The following is a 22,892-nucleotide window of genomic DNA, read 5'->3' on the forward strand; positions in this document are numbered from 1 at the left end:
TCTCATCTTATTTTGGGAACTACTTTTAGCATCCAGTGATGATTTTTGCTTGAAACAATGTTTACTGTGGCGTTTGCCAAATGGGGATTTTCTACGTTCATCATTTTTCTATAACTGGAATTCTACTGAAAGGTCAGATTTCTCCATTGGTGGAGAAAGCTGGCAGACACCACCACCTATGGTGTCTACCAAATGGTGATTTTCTATTTCTGTCTTTCTTTCTATGCGTATTAATTGGGATTCTACTGTGAAGACAGATTTTTCCATCAGTGGAGAAGCCAGGCAGAAGACACGTTAACCAAATGATCAAAGTTAACGTCATCTGCAATGGGGCAAATTGGCGTGTTTCTAGGTGTGATACAACAAGGACCTAACATCTCTTCTGTAGAGAATGCAACCCTGACATGTAGTCTTGAGGAAATGCCCAGCAAACCGGAACGGAGGAACTTAGATGAAACAGCTGACCACTAGTCCTCCAGAGTGTCAAGGTCTCGAAGGACAGACCCCGAAAATATCCAGATTAAAGGAAATTAACAAAACATGGCAACTAAACGCAACCAACTTTCGGCCTTGAATTCTATCCTGGACCAGAAAATGGACACTAATGCAACGGTAAGATTTGAATGAAATGTGTAAGTTAGATAACAGTAGTGTACCAATGTTATATTTTTCTAATTTTTGTATCTGCAGTGTGGCTACCTAAGCTGTTATCATAAGGGGAGTTGGGGTGAAGGATATACGGGAACTCTTTATCGTATTTTTTCAAATTTTAAAATTCAACACACAAAAAAATTAAAAAGGAAGTGAATGCATAGGACTTTCTGAAAATAGTTTATTGATCTACCTACTTCAAGACACTTAACAGTGTTTCAGCATTTCTCCACTTCACTCTACTGGACAATTTTCCTAAAGAAAGAATCAGAGTTGTAGGCAAAAAACACATCATAAACATTTTCATAACAGTGTTTTCATTTTTATATAAATGCAGTAGATTTATATAAAGACTGCCACAGAAGCAACCAAAATTGGGTCTAAATATTGTTTGTTGACATGATATTTGGGAGCTTGGTGGGGATTTTATAAGCGGCAAAATCCGAAACCAGACCAAGAGCCTCAAAAGAACACACACCCAAAGACAGAAATAAGTGGAAAGTGTTCAGATCTCTTCCATTATTCAATAGGTCTGCTGTTCAGTTGCCGTGTTCAGATGAATCCTGTGACTTTAAAGAATATCACACACCTGGAAGAGAGAAAAGGCAGCTACTCAGACCTCACGGTGGCTATTTGGGGCTTTCAGAGCTTCTGGGACTCCTCTGGACCTTCTAAAGACTGACATAAACACACACACACACACACACACACACACACAAAACCTCTGTACAAACAGCCTCTGATCAAAGTAACAGCTACTGATGACCATATTTTCCAAGAAATTAAACCACTTAACCATTAGACATGGAAAAGTTTCATGATACCCATGCAGGTTACAATATACACTATACTTAAATATTTCTTGTGGACGTACAGAGAGAAGAATAGATACATTGAAGGAGAGGTGGATAGAAATATAGATAGAAAGATAGATAAATAGGAAGAAAGAAAGATAGAAAGATAGATGATAGATAGATGATAGAGATAGATAAATAGATAAATGATAGATGATAGAGATAGATAGATGATAGATAGATAGAAGATAGATATAGATAGATAGATGATAGAGATAGATAGATGATAGAGATAGATAAATAGATGATAGAGATAAATAGATGATAGATAGATGATAGATAGATAGATGATAGAGGTAGATAAATAGATAAATGATAGATGATAAAGACAGATAAATAGATAGATAGATAGATAGATAGATAGGTAGGTAGGTAGATGATAGAGATAGATAGATAGATAGATAGATAGATAGAGATAGATGATAGATAGATGATAGATAGATAGATAGATAGAGACAGATGATAGATAGATGATAGATAGATAGATAGATGATAGAGATAGATAGATAGATAGATAGATAGATAGATAGAGATAGATGATAGATGATAGATAGATAGATAGATAGATAGATAGATAGAGATAGATGATAGATAGATAGATAGATGATAGATAGATGATAGATAGATAGATAGATAGAGATAGATGATAGATAGATAGATAGATAGATAGATAGATAGATAGATAGATAGATAGATGATAGAGATAGATAGATATAGATAGATAGATGGTAGAGGCAGCCACACCACACTGCAGTGGGGACTGTGGATCCAGGAATGCTTGGGAGTGAAAACTAATTCCGATGGTGGTCTGAGCCCAATTCTTTGACTTCTTATCTGGGTCAGGTTGACCGTGGGCCCCACAGGTTTGTGCCAAGAGTCTCATTCAGGGAGGTAGAGAGGGTCTGTCTACCTGTGATGTCCCCCATTTTTCCATTACACTGCCCCTCCAAAGGGTTTGCATTTTGTAGGGACAGTTGGAAGCCACGTGTCTGCTCTGTACAGATCAGGATCCTCCCCAGGAAGCAAATGCAAGATTTGAGTGAGTTTAATAGAACAAACCTTATTTTCAAACATGGGGTTTGAAACATATTGGTTTACAGAAACTACCAAAAAAAGGGAAGTCATTCTGGGACTAGTGTCTGCACAAAGCCCTTATGGTCCCCGGGATGGAGGGGCTCCGAGGAGGGAGTGGTGTCCAGCACTGGGGTACAGGGTAGCTCATGAAGCAGATAGGAGCCATGGTCTGCGGTGGAGGGATGTCTCAACTCTCAGAGGTGGGCAGGTAGGGCCCCTGGGGGCAAAGACCCGCCTCACTCTCCCCAACTTTCTCATTTCTTGCTTTCCTGTGGCTGACTTGGTGGGAGAGGAAGCTCTCTGATGTGGTCCATCCAGGTCAACCTTGGCCAAACTCCAGGCACAGAGTGGGATGAGGAAAGGTGGAGAGGAGGTGTCCCTCTCAAGCCTGCACCTACTTCTCAACCCTTTGATTTTCTTTCTTTTTTTTTTAAATTTTATTGAAGTATAGTTGATTTTCAGTGTTGTGCTAATTTCTGCTGTACAGCAAAGTGACTCAGTTATACGTATATATACATTCTTTTTCATATTCTTTTCCATTATGGTTTATCACAGGATATTGAATAGAGTTCCCTGTGCTGTACGGTAGGACCTTGCTGTTTATCCATCCTATATATAATAGTTTGCATCTGCTAATCCCACACTATCGATCCATCCCTCCCCCATCCCTCCTCTCCCTTGGCAACCAAGTCTTAAACCTTTTGATTTTCTACTCATTCCCCCCACATGGACCCCACCAGAAAAGTTTGACTCCCACCTTGCCGTTCCTGTTTATCTGGAGCTCGAAGTGTCCAGCGTAAACCTGAACCCCAGTCCACCAAGCCTGACACGTGCTTGACACGTCAAAGGTGGAGATGGAGGAATTGAGAAAATCCTTTCTCAGGGCAGAATGATGATGGAAATGCCCCGAGAACTGTAAAGTGCGAATCACTGACCTCTCTGAGCCTGAGATGAAAACAAACAAAATCCTTGTCTTTCTCAGCAGTGTCTTATGTGAGGGAAAGAGGCCCGTTTTGAGTGTCAGAAGCTGCATCTTTCTCTGGGCATCTCTGACATAAAATCTTCATTTCCTCAAGGCAGCTGTGTCCTGGGGAGACTACAGTGACTGTCTCACAAATGAAAATGAGAGAAACCCAACACATTCATATTTATGTTTGTGAAACGATCCCTCCTATTTCTCTAGGAACAAATAGAACTGGAAATAAACACGACATTAATATTGGTTCTATTCAAGTGATGGTATGGTGAGAAATTCTTACTTTCTCCTTTTATGCTATTATTTTTTTCCAAAATATTTTTACTTTTATAATCAAGGAAAAAAACCTTTTTTTCCCCAAAGGGACCAGAGTCATACCTGGTGATAGAACATCAAGTTTGAGAGGTTATATTTCGGGGAAATGAGACAAGACTACATAAGAGGTACGTTGCCCATCATTTCTCTAGGTACTCAAAATTCTTTGCTTTGATAAATTTTGATCCTTACGTAATTATATTATATTAGCTTTCTGCAGAGTCACATTTTCTGAATTCTGTTATAGGCTTACCTTTTATTCAACGTTGCTACTCTTTTGACAATTTACGAGACTTCACGTGCATATGTTAAAAGATATCTTATAAAATAAAATTGCTCTTTTCTTTGGAACATCTGTCTCCCTTATGTGGCAGTTATAGGGCAATTTCCTGGGAAATTTATTATCAAAACAGAAGAAGGAAAAGAAATCTCAGGATAAACTGTGGAAATTATGTTGTATATGGCATGATTAAAAGATAAGATGCCTTAACGCAAGAATTCTGGAAAGGCTTTTTTTTTCCTAATGTTTCCTTGATTTTATGCAAATAATCTGAGTTCACTTTTTGCCTCAGTTTCTCAGGATGTGACTCATTTGAATACATGTTCTAAGACAGCTGAGCATGAGAGAATATTTGGAAATTTTCAAATATGACGATATCCATTTTCTTCCCAAAACTGTCAGTTAAGGTGCCAAATTAAAGCGCAGTTTCTGCAAGAAACTGTTTTGTATCCGTAAGCTTTCATTTTGTTAGTTGGGAATGACTGCAACTCCCCAAGAATTTACTACTTGGAACAACTGGCCAGCAATTGTGGTTAAATATCTCCATCCTTTACTCTCCTCCTTCCTTCCTTCTTTCCTTCCTCTCTCTCTGTCTCTGTCTCTGTCTCTCTCTCTCACTCACACACACACACACAATTTAATGCCAACAAAGTGCAAAGCACTATTCAGGACAAGAATGATACTTTTTAATATGCTTATTATTAGAATTGACAGAAACAAGGACGTATAAGTTTAGGATCTTCATAAAAATGTTACAATTTTTCCTATTCTCAAACTTGTTGCATAATCCTGAGTCTTAACCATACAACTCTCTGCATTATTATAAATTATTATTATTATCATCATCATCAGTCAGATGGGAGCCAAAAGAGCAAATGACTTCACTTTAACGTCTTCAAGGATCAAATTGTTAATAAATTGATCAAAGCTGTGGTGACACAAATATACATGTGCAAAAGACTAGCTGAGAAGATGGGGCCATCGGAGGGACGGGCGGCAGGTGCCCTCCCTACCACTGGGCAGCAGGTCAGGGCCTTAACATGCATCCACGTGGACCCCTAGCAAAACCAGTGTGAATCTTTAAAATTAATTTTGCAAATGTAGATAAGGAATTAGATACCCTAGATCAAATTGGGCTACTCTTTCTTATACATTCCTGGCATAGAGGGATATAGTTGGCTCTTTTTTCTAAATAAAAAAGAAAAGATTGGGGCTTCCCCGGTGGCGCAGTGGTTGAGAGTCCGCCTGCCAATGTAGGGGACGCGGGTTCGTTCCCCGGTCCGGGAAGATCCCACATGCCGCGGAGCGGCTGGGCCCGTGAGCCATGGCCGCTGAGCCTGTGCGTCCGGAGCCTGTGCTCCGCAACGGGAGAGGCCACGACAGTGAGAGGCCCGCGTACTGCAAAAAAAAAAAAAAAAAAAAGATCTCTCTTTAAAGCATATCTTCTGAGAAAAATAAATGAGTTCTATGGAATGGGGCTTTATTTTTAGCTCTTGATGAGCTATAGTAAGACTTCTTATGCCAAATATCTCTTCAAAATATACCTTTTGGGGAATATTAGTTCTTTGAAATAGGAATTTATGATTAGTTCAAAGTGAACAGGCCATGGTTTCTTTTTCCTGAGAGATCCTTTAAAAAGTCTGAGTTCTAGATTTTTGTCTAAGCACAATGAAAACTAAAATAAAAACTCTTTCACTCTGTACAATCAAAAAAAAGGGCAAGTTATTTGTCCCACGGTGTCTGATCTGGAAAATCTGTTAGCCACGGGGCATTTTAGTTCTTTGAAGATTTCATTATAGCAAGTAGAATAACGCATGACAGAAAGAATGCACACACAGTATGGGGAACACGCAGCGTATAAACTTTTATGGAGCTAATTCCCTTCATTAAATAGGAGAAGGCACTTTGAACGGCTGGGTTAACACCTGCAGAGCCATAAGCTTCACGTGGATTATAATATTTCTATTCGATGCTTCATGTTTTTTGCAATCACGGTGCACATCTAAGGTTTTGAGTCTTAAGGTTAAAGCTGGTGCCTTTACAGCCCGGCCTCACTGGGAACCGGGAACCCCAGAACTGTTCTAAAGCAGCAGCGTTTTACCCCCACCTCTGTCTTTTTCGGACAATCAGGCTCACTCTCCTTCCCAGCAAGGAAAATTGTGTTCCTCATCTGCAAGCAAACGGTTTCACAGATAAGGGCTGCAGGAGGCTCTGCCTGCAGCCAGCCGCTCGGGGCGGGAGGGGCCGAGCGCTCTACGGAATCCAGGGACAGACACAGTGTCAGGAGTCACAGTGCGACCTTTGCAGCATTGCAGTGACAAGCACTTTGGGAATTTAAACGTTTGTGAAAGGAAGCCTCAGCGAAGGGCTGCAGGAGCCTGCTTCTGGTGTTGGGAAAAACAACCAAAGTAAGTGGTCTCTCCCTGTCTAGACAGAATGGTACTGTCCCAGACAGAAAGGTCTCCACAGGCCAGACAGTCAGTGCAGCACCGCCGCGCTGAGAGTGCCACGATGCCCTGGTGTAAAACACAACACACAAAACAACGGCTGTGTCCTCGGGGTGATTAACAGGGCCAGCCCAGCAGACAGCCTGGGCTGTGTGTGTGTGTGTGTGTGTGTGTGTGTAGTTCTCTGCACAGGGCTCGTGTTTTGGGACACAAATTCAGACACAAGCCCAGTGCAACAGCAATCCACGTGGATGTATAAATGCTATAAATACACAGAGAAAATTATTTTGAGCTCCAGATTGCTTCTAATGGAAAACACAATTCGGTTTCATTATTTTATTTGAACATCAGTTTTCAAACTCAGAATTCCCACCATGATGTCAGCAACATCTAAGTTTTACTTGGATTTTGATTCAGAAGAAAAATGGTTCAGAACCCATGTTATTGAGACAGGGTATAGTTTTAAATCTTGACTTGGTAAATTTCACACTTCAAAAAAAAAATTCTCCTCATTTTCCCACCTGGTTCACAGCCACAAAAGACAATGATTCCTTGGCTTCCCTGTGGCAGTGCCCTGGGTCTCCTGTGACATGGGTACCCCTTTATCATTCCAAGCAGCTCTCGGATGTTAGGAGACCCAAGACAAAGGCTGTGTGAATTGGGGATACATTTAATTCTTAAGGTCTTACTTTGTCTTAGACACACCCCTACCGAAGACCACAGAGAGTAGTAACTTAGTCCCTTTCGGGATATTTTTCTGCTAAAGAGAACAGTAAAATGTACTTGGCTTTAAACAACTTAAATGTGCCGCTTTGGATGTGGAGAAAACAGTCACAGTTTATCTCAGAGTTTATTCGATCGGCCCCTATTAAATGATGAAATTGCTTCCTCTGCTTATAGACTAGTGCGATTCATTGCCTTTGTCTAGAGCTGACACAGATTTGAGAAACACTGCATGAAATATGGCTGTGGAACTCAGCCAGAGTCCCGAAGATTTTCACTGCTTCCCTTGAAATATTGGAGAATTTCAAAATATAAGAATGTAGATATTTCTGCCACTGTGATTTCCAGGTGAAATTTTGAATCTCAGTGGGTAGGTGAATCTGCTTAAAAGTACCTCACAGGAAATCTTTCAGAATGTACCCTTGTTTAAAAGAGTTATTTTCTTGGCCAAAGAGGGTGTGACCAGGAATGGGGCAGGCATCGCGCCATCTGGCTACTCTGTGCCCAGGGGCAGGAGAGAGACCAGGGGTGGCTTTTGCTGGGAGCTGGCCTCCTACCCCCGGCAGTCGTGGACTCAGTGGAGGAGTTGATCTCCAGGCAAGCACAGATTCTCTGGTACAGAACATGGGGGACCTGGGCACTGACTGTGAGATCAAGTGGAAGTTCAGACTTGGGCCCACCAGGAAGACAGCCTCTCCAGGTCTTGCAGGAGGTGATCTGGGAAAAGGTGAGCAGAGATTCCACTCCATGTGCCCAGGAAATGCCTCAGCTGCACCTTGGTCTTGAGGAAGATGACTCTTCTCCACTCCTGCCCCACATGGCAGTCTGGTTTCCTGACATCAGGGCTGGTGGCCTGCCTGCTGGGTCTGTGTGTGTCCTTTGTCACCTCTCTTTACAGTGTCCAACTAAGGAGAAGCTGAGGATTTGCACAGCCAAACACACAACGACTCCCCGAGCTACAGATGGCTACCAGAAGCTGAGAGTCTATTTTAGTCTATTCTGTATGCTCTGGGCATGTGGACTGGTACTTAATTTTATGCCTGATATATAATCTAAAATTGTTCTTGAAAAAATGCCTAGAGATAGGTTACTAGAATGGGGAAAGATATAAAAACAAACAAAGCAATACACACAATAATAGCTACATTACACAAATCGCAAGAAAAAGCTATGGTACTGAAATTGGTCCTCCAAATATGGGTTTGAGAAACATAGAAAGGTTATACCTGACTTAGAAAAGGCGAAAAATTGGTTTCTTTGAATCTTGGTTTACAAATTTCTTTTCTTTTTTTTTTTTTTTTTGCGGTACGCAGGCCTCTCACCGTTGTGGCCTCTCCCGTTGCGGAGCACAGACTCCGGACGCGCAGGCTCAGCGGCCATGGCTCACGGGCCCAGCCGCTCCGCGGCACGTGGGGCACGAACCCGTGTCCACTGCATCGGCAGGTGGACTCTCAACCACTGCGCCACCAGGGAAACCCAAGAATACTTATTTGAAACAAGAGACTACATATTGCTGGGCTGGAGAGAATACATCCTTCTCCCTGCCCCCATCCCCTTGGTTTCTGGGGCCTGAGTTGCACCATATTCCCTGGTTGCTACTTTCCAAACTCCTTCTCAGACTCCACCTTCTGGGCAGGCCAGTGTCTACTGTTCACTGGGTCCATCTTTGGGGCTCTTCATTTTATGCCCCCAATCCTAGCGCATGGCTGTCACATTTGATTGACTATTTATACTCTTATTACCTCGACGGCTGAATGGTCAGCCAGCCTCGTACACTGGCCCTTCCCCACTATGGAATCCCTAAGGCATGTCGCAAAAACCTCTGAGCCTCAACTTTCGAAGCTGAGTTCACCTGCTTCACCTGACTTCTTTCTATCGTGTATATGCTCCTGTCCACTCACTGCAGTTGCCCTCCAATGGGGGCAACTTCGACACGAAACCTGACTGTCCGCTCTGCATCTGCCCTCAGCAATGCCATCACTTCCCGCCGGCCCCGCCTACTGTAGGGCTCTCACCCCTCAGCATTGCCAGAAGCCTCTGGATTGGTTTTCCTAAACTTCATCCTCATCTTCGTTTCCTACCAACTTACCTTCTCTCAAGGCTGCCAGACTGACTTCTTCAAAAAACCAAATCTGATCAGGTCATTCCTCTGTGTCAGATCTTTCAATGGCCCCAGATGGTCCTGAAGATGATTTCAGACTTTGTGGTCCAGCCAGCAAATTCCATCATCTGCAACCTCATCTCCTAACACTAGACTTCCTGAAATATAAGGTTGCGAAAATACTTGCGTTTTCTATAAGGAGCCCCATGTTCTCAAGCGTCCCCTGTTCCCCAGAAAGCCCTGCTTCCATTATCCACTTAACAAAACTCCCACTTCTTATTTCAAAACTCAGATCTATTGCCACATCCTCCAAAAAAGAGTTATTGGAGCCCTGCAAACTGCGCTGGGAACCCATCCAGAGTTTATCACGCCCTATGTGATTCCCTCTAGCCGTTGTTTTCTGCCCTCCATCTTGAGCTCCTTAAAGGCAGGCGTGTTTTATATTCATTGTACTGTTCCTAGTCTTCTGCACAGTGCCTGGCCCATGGTAGATGCTCAATAAATATTTATTGGGTGAATGAATGGATAGGGAGCTCTCAATAAATGTTTAAGACTGCTTGTAAATAGGTTTGGGAACCATTAAGGAGCCAAGTAGGATTGCTCATTGTGAATTTTGGGATACGCCATATCTTTCCTAACGTCTTGTTTTCCAAGCAGTCGTCCCAGATTTAAAGCATCTCAGGCCTAAGGTAATAATAAATGACATGGAAATGCAAATGAATTTTAGACAGAATTGTTGGATAGGAAGGTGTCCCAATGGAGTTGAAAAGCATAGGTCTTGAGGGTAACGTCATCCGGGGTTCATGTGGCAAACCTGACTGACGAAGTGACTCCAGTCAGGTCATTCAAAGTCTTTGAGCATTCATTCCTCCATCTAAAAAGCACATCTGTAAAGTTTATATATAAAATACCTACTCTGTATGGCCATCTCTTTGGGTGGGGTGGGGAGTGCCTTAAAGAAATCAACATCCCTTTGTTGTTGCCACTCTCAGCTTAAGAATTTCTTATTCCCAACAAATAGTTCATCTGATCTCAACTTTTTTCTTCAGTTTCCCAGTTTCATTGAGTATGTTTGTTAGATGTTATTCTTCAAATAACTACACATCTTTGTGTCACTCTTACTTTTTGTCTCAACCTGGCATAGTTTTAGTTTGTTATAGTATTTTATTTTCCTTAACTTAATATTAGTTATCTGTGATGCCTAGTTACACATTTTGAAACTAAATCAATGTTTAGAAACAGTAACCAATAATCTTGAACCTGTATGTGTTTCTTAAAGATTCACTGAAACAGTCAGCAACACATACGAAATGTCTGTCTAACTATTTAACATTTCTTTTCCTTTGAGGCTGATCTGCTATGCACTTAATTACCAATAATTGCCCACTAGGTATGATATTATAAGAAGTAAATGTCAATAATTAGTAATCGTGTAAGACAGCTTAATTTTTCTTTGGAGAGATTTATTTCTAACTGTTTCTTTGGTGTGTAGCAGTTGAAATATTAGATAATGTAATTTTATTGATTTTTTAGCTGAACACGGAAGAGGTACAAAACACATCTCCATAACTTTGATGGTCACGAGACTCAGAGCATATTGATTGGATGGATGTAATACATTTGTTTGTTTAGAGTATTAACGTCATGAGAAGAGAAAACCATTCCAGCAGATAGATGCCACGTGCTGTGCTGGAGGAGAAGAAGGAGGAGGGTGTGTGGGGAGGGGAAACGTTTGAGTTCTAAGCCAGGCATCAGCCTGATTTACGGCGTGGTTCAAAGAACCACTCATCTTATCCACTGCTGCCTGCTTCTGTCACAAGAGCGCATCACACAAATGCTCTCCAGCCTTAGCATCCTCCCTTTTAAATGACTGAGACCATAAAGTAGCAATTGTCTCTTAATGTGTTTGTGGGAAGAGGGCTTAGGAAAACACAAGATTAAGCTCCGATATTTACAGCAATGAGGCCAGTGATGCTCCTCATCAGGGTTGCTTTCAGAGAAATGGGTCTTCAATGTGAGTGTGAAAGTGGCCGAGTTACGTTTACGTGCGGGATCTTCTTTGCTTCCTGAGAATGGTCTGAAAAGTTCATTCAAATGTAGATGGTGCAAGTGAAAAATGCAGTGTTGATGTGTTTATCAGAGAGACAATTCGGGCTAGATCATTCAGGCCTAGGGACTGTCTTTATACCCGAAATAACTAGACCAGGGCAGAATCAATCCAGTTACTGTAGCCATTTTAGGAAATAAATCAAACTGAATATAGTCAATCCAATCAGTGGCCCGCCTATTGATCTGGAGGGTTGGAAACACAAAAGTGAGTCTGTATATCATTGTCTTGGTGGAAGGAGGCTTTACTGGTGGAAGGAGGTTTTAAACCAACTCCTAGTGAATAATCATTGCCTGTCTCCCTGACTTTGTGCATTGGGAATAGGGAAAAGGCAAGGGTTTTGGAGTCAGATAGGATGTGAGTTCGAATCTTGCCTCTTCCACTTATTAAATATATGACTATGGGCAAGTTGGCTTATTCCTCTTATTATTGTCATCTATCAAGTGGAAATAAGAACTTAGTTCACAGGGTTGCTCTGAGGAACACATGTGCAAAGTGTAGATGGTTGTTTTCATCTGATGGCTTCCACCTCCCTCATCCTTAACTGGGAGCTCTTCTTTGTTTACCAGTGTTTTGTCAGAAAGAACGGTTGTCTTTTGGGAAGGGGGAGGGATGGGGTGCTATACAGATTTTAAAATTTATGTTTAGGTAATTAATTGGGGGATGTTAAAAAGTGGCCAAACAGATCTTGACCGCTACCTCCCATTACATATAAAAATCAATTCCTGATGGATGACATATCAAAATGTGAATGGTAAGATAATACACTTTTTGAGAATAAAATACAAGAGAAGCTCTTCATGACCTTGACTAGGAAAAGACTTCTTAAATAGGACCCCCAAACCACTCATCATTGAAGAATGATAAATGGTACCACATTAAAATTAATAAATTCATATCACAAAAGAGACCATTAAGAGAGTAAAAATGGAAGCTGCAGAGTAGAGAAAGATGCTTGCAATTCCCTATATTACACAAAAGACTTGTATCTGGAAAATGTTAACAAGTCCCGCAGATCAGTAAGACAAACAGTCCAAGAGAGAGATGGGTTAAAAAAGCTCCAAGACAACATGGATGGGCCTAGAGATGACCATACTAAGAGAAGTAAGTCAGACAGAGAAAGACAAATACCATATGATACCATGTATATGTGGAATCTAAAAAAGATGATACAAATAAACTTATTTACAAAACAGAAATAGACTCACAGACATAGAAGACAAACTTATGGTTACCAAAGTAGATAATGGGGGGGGAGGGGGAGATAAATTAGGACTTTGGAATTAACAAATAAAATAAAATAAATTATGTTTTTAAAAAAGCTCTGATAGTCACATCTCAAAAGAGGAAATCCAAATGGCAGTTAAAGGGAGGAAAATGTGCCCAACTTCATAATTCATGAGGGAAATGCAAACTGCTTCAGTGCAATAGCATCACACACCAACTGGGACCACCAAGTGTTGGTGAGCATGCAGAGCGAGCAGACCATGCATCCATGGTTAGTGAGTGTAAAAGGCGTAATCACTTAGGGAGACTCTGGAACTCCTACCAAGGTAGAGTACATGCATCCACTATGGCCCAGCAATTCCGCTCATAGAGATGGACCCAAAGCTATGCACTTGTAAGTTTACCAAAAAGTGTATACAAGAATGATCATGGCAGCATTTTCCCTAGCTGCTCCTTAGTGGGAACAGTCTCAATGCAGCAAGTTTACACAATGGACGTGATATAACAAAGAGAATGAAAAGTCATTGCTACCTGCAAAACCAGGAATGGATTCTCTGAAACATAGTGTTTGTCTAAATAAGCCAGGGGCAAGAGTACATACTGCACTGCACTCCACTTAGTAAAATTCAAAAAACAAGCCAACTATTCTACAGTGTTAGAATTTATCTTTGAAGGGAGGTAATGATTGGAGGGGGCACAAGAGAGCCTTCTGGAAATGCTGTAATGAGATCTTTTTTGGTCCAGGTGCTGGTTCCATAGAGGCATCTCCTCGGGGAACTTGTCCAGCAGTACAGGTATGACTTGTGCACTTTTATTAGTGCATACTGCAATTAAAAGGTGTTTTTTTGTAAGTATCTGGTGACAACTTTTTGAAGAAAAAAATTTCTTAACGTAAATGTAATGCATGTTCATTATGAAGAATTTGGAAAATATAGAGGAGAGATTTTAAATCATCTATAAATCTACTACTCTTATACACTGTTTATATTTTGACACACTCCCTTCCAGTGTTTTTCAATTTATACATTGTTGTGTATGTGTGTGTAAAATGTAATATGCAATATACAGTTCATCCATTTTTCAGCCTCCTTTTTTCACTTAACAGTGTGTCCAGAGCACTCTCTCCTGCCATTAAATACTCTTCAGGACACTCGCAAAGCCTCCCTCCTCCAGACGTGACCCACTGCCGCATTTAGCCCATGGCCTTGGCCATACGTACTTCCATCTCAGCCTTGTTTAAACTACACATCTGCTAGAGCCTGGAGCTAAAACTGAGTCCATAAAAACAGATCAATTTAGACCCAGCAGGATCTTACCCACAGTCTTTGGCAGTGGGGAGCCTTGACTGTCACTGTTGACCTGGTGAGGTCATCCTCAGCTAGAAGCAGGACTGACTGCATGCAGAGTCCACCTCACTCCCAGGTCCAGTCCCTTGCTGGGCAAGACTCTGCCACAGGAAGACCCCAGGGTCAGGGAAACAAGGGCCAGGCACCAGCTCTGCAGCTACCATCAGCGCGACTCTGGCCAAGAGAGACCTGACAGCCAGGGGCTCCATTTCCTAACTCCCATCTTGTAGCACAATGTTGTATTTACTGAGTAGTGGAGGCACATAATGAATTATAGGGACATTGAAGGAAGTGATGACCAAGTCACTTCCTTGCTTACAAACCTCAGAGTCAGCTCCTTAGCCTGGCAGTGAGAGCTTCATGCCCTGGGCTCAGCCTCTTCTTTCCATGGCCTATAATCTCATGGTCTGTGTGCCAACCACGCAGGGTGATTTGCAGCTTCCTGAACACAAAATGACTCGCTCATTTTTTCTTATCTGGAAGCCAGTTTTGCCTCCTTCCCCACCCCCCTGCCACAAAAACATCACCCATTTACCTTCTAATTTACACTCACTATGTGTTTTCATCCAGATTTGCTCTCTTATCATAGAAATGTCCTTTGATGCTCCCACCCAGCTCTCTAGAGGCCCCTCCCATGGTTCCCACGGCCCCTGGACTGACAAACACGTCAAGGGGATCAGCACATTGTAGTGAAATGGCCTGTTCACCCCACTGTGTCTCCTTCAGACAGTCAGCTTCCCAAGGGTAAGGTCTATTTTGCTCATCCTTACACCCCCAAGGCTTGACCCAGAGCCTGGCAAAGGCTACTGCACACAAAATCATTGCTCACTGAATTACTCTATGTTGCAACTTAATTTCTATGAGCAATAACTTCACAAGGTCCAGGGTCCGGTCAGAACTATCAGGTTTCTCTCCCCTGGGGACCAACAAGGGAAACCAAATCACATCAGAAGGAGGCTGCAAGACCTAGAAAAGTGAGAAGAATCTAGTATTTAGTTCCTCAAACTGAAGGTCCTCAGGCACCCAGCCAACTACAGAGATGAAGTAGTTTTATTTCTTTTCCTAATATTTCATTGTTAGGGTATAGAAATGCAACTGATTTCTGCATGTGGCTTTTATATCCTGCAACTTCACTGAATTCATTGATTCGTTTCAACAGTGTTTTGGTTGAGTTTGAGTCTTTAGATTTTCTATGTATAAGGTCATATCATCTGCAGATAACAATTTTGTTTCTTCCTTTCCCATTTGGATGCCTTTTATTTCTTCGTCTGCCTAATTTCTCTGACTGGGTTCTCCAGTACTATATTGAATAAGAATGGTGAGAGAGGGCAAGGTCTTATCACTGATCTTTGAAGGAAAGTTTTCAATCTTTCATATCTTTTCAGAGTTGAGTATGATATTTGCTGTGGATTTGTCATATATGGCCTTTATAAAGGGAGGTATGTTTCTTCTATATGAAATTTCATGAGGGTTTTTATAAAGAAAAGGGGCTGTATTTTGGCAAATGCTTTTTCTGTATCTATTGAAATGATAATATAATTTTTATCTTTTATTCTGTTAATGGGATCTATCACACTTATTGATTTGCATATGTTGAACCATCCTTGCATGCCAGGGGTAAATCCCATTTGGTCACAGAGTATTTTCCTTTTAATGTGTTGTTGGATGTGGTTTGCTAACATTTTGCTCAGAATTTTTGCATCTATGCTCATTTGAGATATTGGTCTATAGTTTTCTTGTAGTGTTTTTATCTGTCTTTGGTACTGGGGTAAAGCTGGCCTCGTAAAATGAGTTTGCAAGTGTTCCTATCTCTTCAATTTTTCATAAGAGTTTGAGAAGGATTAGCGTTAATTCTTTAAACTAGATGGTTTTGCTCATGAAGAAAGAATGCTTTGAAGTATTTGAATAAAGCTCTGACTCCCTAAACAATGGATAAGCAAAGTCTACTTTTGTGTCAGTTACTATGATTTTATCTGTGTTTATAGCTCCATCCATCCCCTTCATCCTCCTGACAATGGTTTTCTTCCATGGAATGTCTTCCACCACCGTGAAGTTAAATTTTGTAGGCATGAGAACTGTGCTGTTTCTTTAAGTTGATTTTCTATCTCTGCTTGGATATGTGCTTATTTCATGGCTGGAATCTCTAAAATAAATCTTAATTTTTTAAAGTCTAAGTGATTGAGATGCAAATTCCTGAGCGGTACCCATTATAGACCACAGCTTATCAATGATTTTGTAATATAAATATTACATGATATGGTTATGATATATGACATGGTTTGCAGCCTGGAGAACTGGCAATCTGAATAGAGTCTGAATGCATGAATTTTTAAAAATTAACAGTAATTTATCATAAATCATCTTAAAGCAAAGAGTTATTAGAAGGGTGTTTGTCACAGTGTTAGCTATTTTAGTAAAATTATAAAAATAACCAATACTCAAATTTTAAAATTATAATGGATTCTTTTGTTGCTACAGAAATTATACTTTCAAAGATACTTAATAACGTTTCTAAGGGTAAATCATTTAGAGAAGAAAAGTAAAGAGCACGAGTTCAAGATACTAGGTCATTATCTGCTATTACTGTGAAAGAGAAATTGTACAGGTATTGGAGAAGAAGGCGGTGAAAGCCAGCAAAGTTGTGTTTAAGAGAGTTAATCACAGGTCTCTTCTAATTTTATTTGCTGACCCTCTCAAGGTTTATCTTATGTCCTTAATACTGATGAGATTTTTCCTAGCTTGTTATAGCTAATTCCACGTTCTCTGGCAATGTCAAGAATTAGAAATCGATTCAGAGAAGGGCCAGCCTGGTGGGCGGGGGAGCAGGTCTAGATTTCCATTTTCTACAGCTTTTAGACATATGACTATGCATTTGTCTCTCTGTGTCATGTCTTGCGTTTGGTCTCGTCTCAGTATATGAAGATTTCAGGCTCATGCATTGTTCATTGGTGAATCTTTTCTAAGAAAAAGGACTTTCTAGGCAACTTCCGGAGGCACTAAGCAGTAATGGATTTTAGTTTTGCAAAGTACGTTGGAGATCTAGTACAACCCCTATGAATGGGGAAACTGAGGTACAGAGAGTCTAGGAGACTTGCTTGGCACTTGATGGCAGAACTATTGCCCCTGCATGTCCTTTTCTGCTTGCCTGTGCCCTGTGGCTGCCCTTGCACTTGACAAATAACCCCGCAGGGCTATTTGGAGTCAAGCCCTGCTGTTTTCTGTCTCCGTGCTGACTAACGCAAGAAGACCCGGCAGGGCAAGCAGGGCGGCCTTCCCAGAGCACGGTTCTGTGCAGACATTTAGGAAAAAATAGAGGAAACATCGTGGAACATGTATGCTATCCTTAAAGCCTTACCTTTAGCTCTGACTGGCCTGTCTTGATGACTTACGTTTATTTTCTCAGAATTATGTATATTCATGTAAAAGCCTTTTGGAAATAATATAATAAGGATGGAAATAATAAGAATATATTTAGAAACATAAAGTGACCCAGTATTATCAGGGTTTCGTCATTTCAGAGGAACTTTTCCAAGAAATTCAGTCCAGAATTAAATTTGGGGAATAATAATTATACCTTAAACATTTTTGGTAGACCAGGGGATTGAATATGATCGTTGAGATGATTCTTCTAAGGAAAAGCTGTGTCTGCTTAGCTTTGCATTAAATACTTTACATTTGATATTTTTCCTTAAGTGTCTCTAAATCACAGTGCACATCATAAAACAGGCATAACACTCTCCCACGTTCCCTGTCTTTCTTTGTGACCATTACTTTAAAACAAAAAAACCCAGCCAATTCTTTGACCTTCAAAGGCCATGTGTGGGTATTGGGTAAAAATGAATATCACATGATTTGTGGGAGAAAATTGTCATTTTCTTAAAGCAAACTTGGGAAGGGCTCTACCACGTGCTTACTGGACCCTCCTGATAGCAGCAAAGCTGCAGGAGTTTTGCTGGACTTCCCCTGAAGCTCAGGGCACCCATCACCAGATCCACTGTTGCACAAGCCCCTTTCTTTCTCCCAAAACCACATTTTTGAGGAATTCTAATGACTGCTATTTCCTGAGGCATAAAGGAAGCAATGCAGGTATAACTTTGTGACTGAATGAAAGAGCCACATGCTCGTCTGTACATCAGGTGGAATGGCCCTGATGGATTTAGCTCAAATCAAAGATTGTTTTCTTCTTTTAAAAAAATCTGTTAGAGTCCTTCCCTTTGCCTTCCTTCAGTTTTTGTGTGTAAGGAGTGGAAAAATCAATAGAGCCAAGGGCAGCAGGATGGAATGATAACTGACCCACCCTCCTTTGCTGTATGCAAGCTGTCATCTGACCTCTCTGTTTGTTTTACAATTTCCTACCATTAATCATCGATTCCTTGCTTATGTGACTTCACTTCTCATCGGACTATATCCAAATCTTTGGAAGCTGTCTGTGGCTTTCTACCTGAGTTGACTTAAGTGAATAATCAGAAAAGAAATTGTTGCCTAATATTGGCTCAAGATGAACCGAGGATTAATGTCTGGAAAGAATGTTCTGTGCGTGGTGTGTCTGGGTTGTCATCTGCCCTGTTGTTTGTGTAAACGTATGAGTCCTTCACGCTGAGATGATGCTCCGGGTGGTGGGAATAAATTACTCTGAACCTGTTATCCTTTCTACAATGAGGACGCGTGCAATTGTTTGTTTGTTTCTCTGCCCTGTGGTTACAGCGGTGGCCCATTTCCAGAGATGTTTACTGCTCCCAGTGCTGGCCTGTTCCTAGGTTTCCTTTATGTTTTTACTCCATCTTTTTACAATGTGTTTCAGCCTGTTTGCTCCTTAGGAATATGTTTGTTCACTGGCTGTTTCATGGTAACATTATTTCAAGATGTTTCGCCATACCCTTGTCTTTCTCTTCTCCGCTCATATTGTTTCTAATTTCCCTACCAGAACCTTCCATGGTGCCCAGGACAGTCCTGGTTTTCTACCTGTTGCCCTACTGTCATTCCCAGTGGTTCCCCCTCCCCCCTTTTCCCGTTGAAAAGGGAAGGCATTGAAATGAAAATTATAGTGGTCTCCTTACCCAAAATCATGACTTCTCTCAGATTTTATAACCAACTTCTGAGACTCTTTATTCCAGGGAAAGACTGATTGGGTAGGTACTTAATTTACAGCCACCCTCCCTGGTCATGTATGAAATCATAAAATGGGACCAAACCCTGAACCAAACACTAAGTAATAAGTAGGTCCTAGTAGATGATTCTAAATGACAGACCAGGGTGAGAAAAACACTTTAAAGTCTTCTAAACTTTTCTAGCCATTGCTATTTACTCAGAAGCAGTGGATAATTCTGGACTTGTCAGCATGACTACCGTAGTCTTTATTTTCCTCCTTTCCCCAACACATTTATTATGTTTGCACAGACTGTGTACCAAACACTGCTCTGAGCACAAAGCTGTATCAGAGTGTATCAGATAAACCCTCTACTGTCACGATGTTTATTCCAGGGAATGGAGGTAGCATCACAAAATAACGAGTTAAATAATTAAATCCAAAAAATCAGATAATATTGTCTTATTTTTTGGAAAAACAAAAAGTGATATGATAGAAACTGAAAGTTGTCACGGAGCATAGCTCAGGATGAGAGACCGAGGAGGCATCCTCAGAGGAGGAGTCATTTAGGAAGAGAACCAAATGGTAAGTCGGTGCCGGTCACAGGAGGATGAATGGCAAACTCATTCCAGGGTGAGGAAACCATGAAAGCAAAAGTCCTCAGGGGGAGGGAGCTTGACACATTTGAGAAACAGAAAAAAGGCCAGTGAGATTGGACTTCATGGGAAAGTGGAAGCATGCAGGGGGTGAGGCCAGAGAGAGACAGGTCAGGTTGGGGCTGAGGAAGCAGTAGGGAGGGGGCGTGGCAAAGAGCTCAGACCAGCCTCCAGGCGAGTATGTTTCTTGTGATATTGACATGTCACAATGTGCATGAACTAATATTCTAGCTGTTTCGTGCAGAATAGGATGACAAAGGCAATGGGAGAAGCAGAGAGGCCAGTTAGAGATCTCACCATGACCTGCTGAAGAGCTGGATGAAGGAGGAGAGGAAAACGATGGATCAAGTATGCATCCTAAGGACTGGCCGGAGGAAATGGACTGACAGGAGGCATCTAGCAGGGCAGATGGTGGGCTGGGGGCAGGTGGAAAACTGAGAGTTTTGTGTTGTCATGTTAACTAATCATGAATCCCAGTAGATTTCCAAGTGGAGATGTCAAATGGAAAGCTGGCTGTTGGATCCACAGGCCTGGGATTCAGGGCAGAAGTCAAAGCCAGAGATATTGGTATATAGTCTGTATTTGAAGTTATTGGGCAGAACTGGATAATCTAGAAGGAAAGCATAGCAAAAAAAAAAAAAAAAAAAAAAAAAAACCCATCCAGGCTCAGCAAAGGAGAATGTGATGTAGGAAAACAAGAGAGTGGGCGTCATGGAAACTGAGAGAAGAGGTGTTTCAAGAGGTAAAATGTGTTCATAGGAGCTGAATGCTGCCGACAGGCTGGGAGACGGGAGAGACCTCTGCACCTCCATCACCAGCAGCTGCGACCTCTGCATCTCCATCACCAGGATAGCTCCTGGGAAGAGGCCAGAAGCCCTGATGGGAGAGTTTGGGGCAGAGTGAGAGGCAAGGAAGTGGTTCCAGATTCTTTCAGGAAACTGATGTCTACAGGAGCAAAGAAATGGAGCTCTTACTAGTTGGAAGCAGGAAATCAAAAAGGGTGTTTTGTTTCTTTTTTTAAAAGAAGCCAGAACCCATTTGTTTGCAGATAGAAATGGTCCAGTAGAGAGAAAGCAATGATGGAGAAGGAGAGGTGATGGTGTGGAGTAGAAATGAATGGTTGACCTTTGAAAGGAAAAAAAAAACAAAAAGAAAACCCTTCATCCTTTGAAACCCGAGCGCAAGCACAGAGATGGGAGGACGCTGAGCTTGCTAGGCTGGTGGGGTTGGCGGCAGTAAGATGAGGGATTCCTCTCCATTTCCTTCTATTTTCTTAATGAAGGATCAAGCGAGATCAACAGATACAAGCTTTAGGAGGATGCTGTATTGCAGAGGTTCAATGGGGACCACTTTGATCTGACCGTGAGTCATACATCCCAAGGTGACTTCGTGCCTGTGGTTCTGGACTGTCTGGACAAGATGCCCTGTGTGCTGTGACTACACCATCAAAGTCCCCAATGGTTACTGAGCTGAGAGGTGATTTGCCCAGATGTTCGCATGCAGTCTCGGCCCAGTCTACATTTCCAGTGTTTTCTCACATTTGTCCATGTCGCCGTGTCTTTCTGTCTTCCGTTCCTCTCTTGAGCCTTACCCTTTCTGGGCACTTGTTCCCATCATTTTCCTGGCTGGATTATTCATAGCCTACTCCTCCAAGGGAAGTGGGTTAATTCTTTTCATCCCAGTTGAGATCACACGTTCAAAATGAAGGTGTGATCTCAAAAATCACAACTTCTGCTCTTCCTCATGACCGCCGTCTCCCCCTCCAATCTGAAATGAATGAGTTCTGTCTCTGGACCCCATAGGACTTTCACTCATTCATTCATATCCACCCATTCATTCATCCATCCATTCACTCATTCAATAATATTTCAGGATCTTCAGCAATGTGCTGGAAGCATGCCAGGCAGGCCCCAAGATTATGGGGGGGGGGGTGCGCAAATTGACCTGGTCCTTGTCTTCATGCTTACAATCTAGAAGAGACTATGACACAGCAGATGCCGTCAGTAACTTTATACCCTTCATCCCTTTATTTTTAGCTGGGCAGGGATCACTCAGCATCCACTACATTTTTCAGACTTCCCTGCAGCTAGCTGTGGCATGTGAATACGTTCTAGCCAATGGTTTGTACATTGAAGCATTGTGTATAGTTTACGGAATGTAGTCTTCAAGTGAGAGGGCATCCTTCTTTTGTTTCTTTTCTGTTTCCTTATTCTGCTGTTTGGAATGTAGTTCTGGCTTCCAGATTTCGATCAGCCATCATGGACAACGTGGTGGGGTCAAATGCTGAATCTGATCTGAGGAAGATCCTAGAAGGACCCTGGGTCCCTGGTTCTTACAGAGCTCTCTTTTCAGCTCTGCACACTTTAAATAAGAAATTGATCTATTAAGCCACTGATATTTCAAGTTTTCTGTCATACACAGTTGTATCTTAATAAAATAAGGGCTAATAACCCAAAATGCAGGATGCTGTCAGAACGTTTCATGTCCTGCGGTCTAGCAACTCAGAGGAGCTTTTCCAGGGCTTGTAGCTGAGCTCAGAAGGAGGGTTTGGAGCTTACTACAGCCGTGGAAGGAGAGAGTTCCTGGTGAGGTAGGGTGGGGGGGACAGAACTATGAAGACACTAGACAGGAGAGGAGGCACACATTCAAAGAGCCACAGACTGTGTCTCGAGCAGAGGAAACCGGTGGTCAGGGGGAGACGGCAGAAGCAGGCAGGGCCAGATTCCCCATGACCTTGGAGGTCACGGTGGAAATGTTGTCCTTTACTCTAAAATGAAATGGGAAGCTATTTAAGAGTTTTATGCAGATATTTCAATGATCAGATGTGGGCTTTTATAATATGACACCTCTGTAGGGAGAACTTACTGGAATTGAACAAGGGTGGATACAGGAAGACCACCTGGAGGTTGTTACGGTGCTATTTGGTCCACAGAGGAGGGGGAAGAGGTGCCAGGATGTAGTGTCAGAGGGTCAGGGAAGGGGTGGGGGGTTTGGCTTCGCTGGGATTTCCCTTAGATGGGAATTATCTCCTCTGTTCCTTAGACATCTC

The 22,892-nt window shown here is 41.9% G+C and overlaps 2 long non-coding RNA genes across 2 annotated transcripts; one reads left to right on the top strand and one right to left on the bottom strand.

Annotated features, from left to right (window-relative positions):
* Positions 1-383: 383 nt before the first annotated feature.
* LOC125961944 (uncharacterized) lies at positions 384-4,152 on the top strand. The gene is made up of 3 exons (XR_007473126.1): positions 384-612; positions 3,763-3,818; positions 3,919-4,152. It is a non-coding gene; the product is annotated as an uncharacterized LOC125961944 (long non-coding RNA).
* LOC125961943 (uncharacterized) lies at positions 854-6,398 on the bottom strand. The gene is made up of 3 exons (XR_007473125.1): positions 6,258-6,398; positions 3,515-3,684; positions 854-1,240 (listed from the first exon to the last, which is right to left on the bottom strand). It is a non-coding gene; the product is annotated as an uncharacterized LOC125961943 (long non-coding RNA).
* Positions 6,399-22,892: the final 16,494 nt, after the last annotated feature.

Source organism: Orcinus orca, chromosome 18, assembly GCF_937001465.1.
Source record: "Orcinus orca chromosome 18, mOrcOrc1.1, whole genome shotgun sequence".
Classification (NCBI taxonomy): Eukaryota; Metazoa; Chordata; class Mammalia; order Artiodactyla; family Delphinidae; genus Orcinus; species Orcinus orca.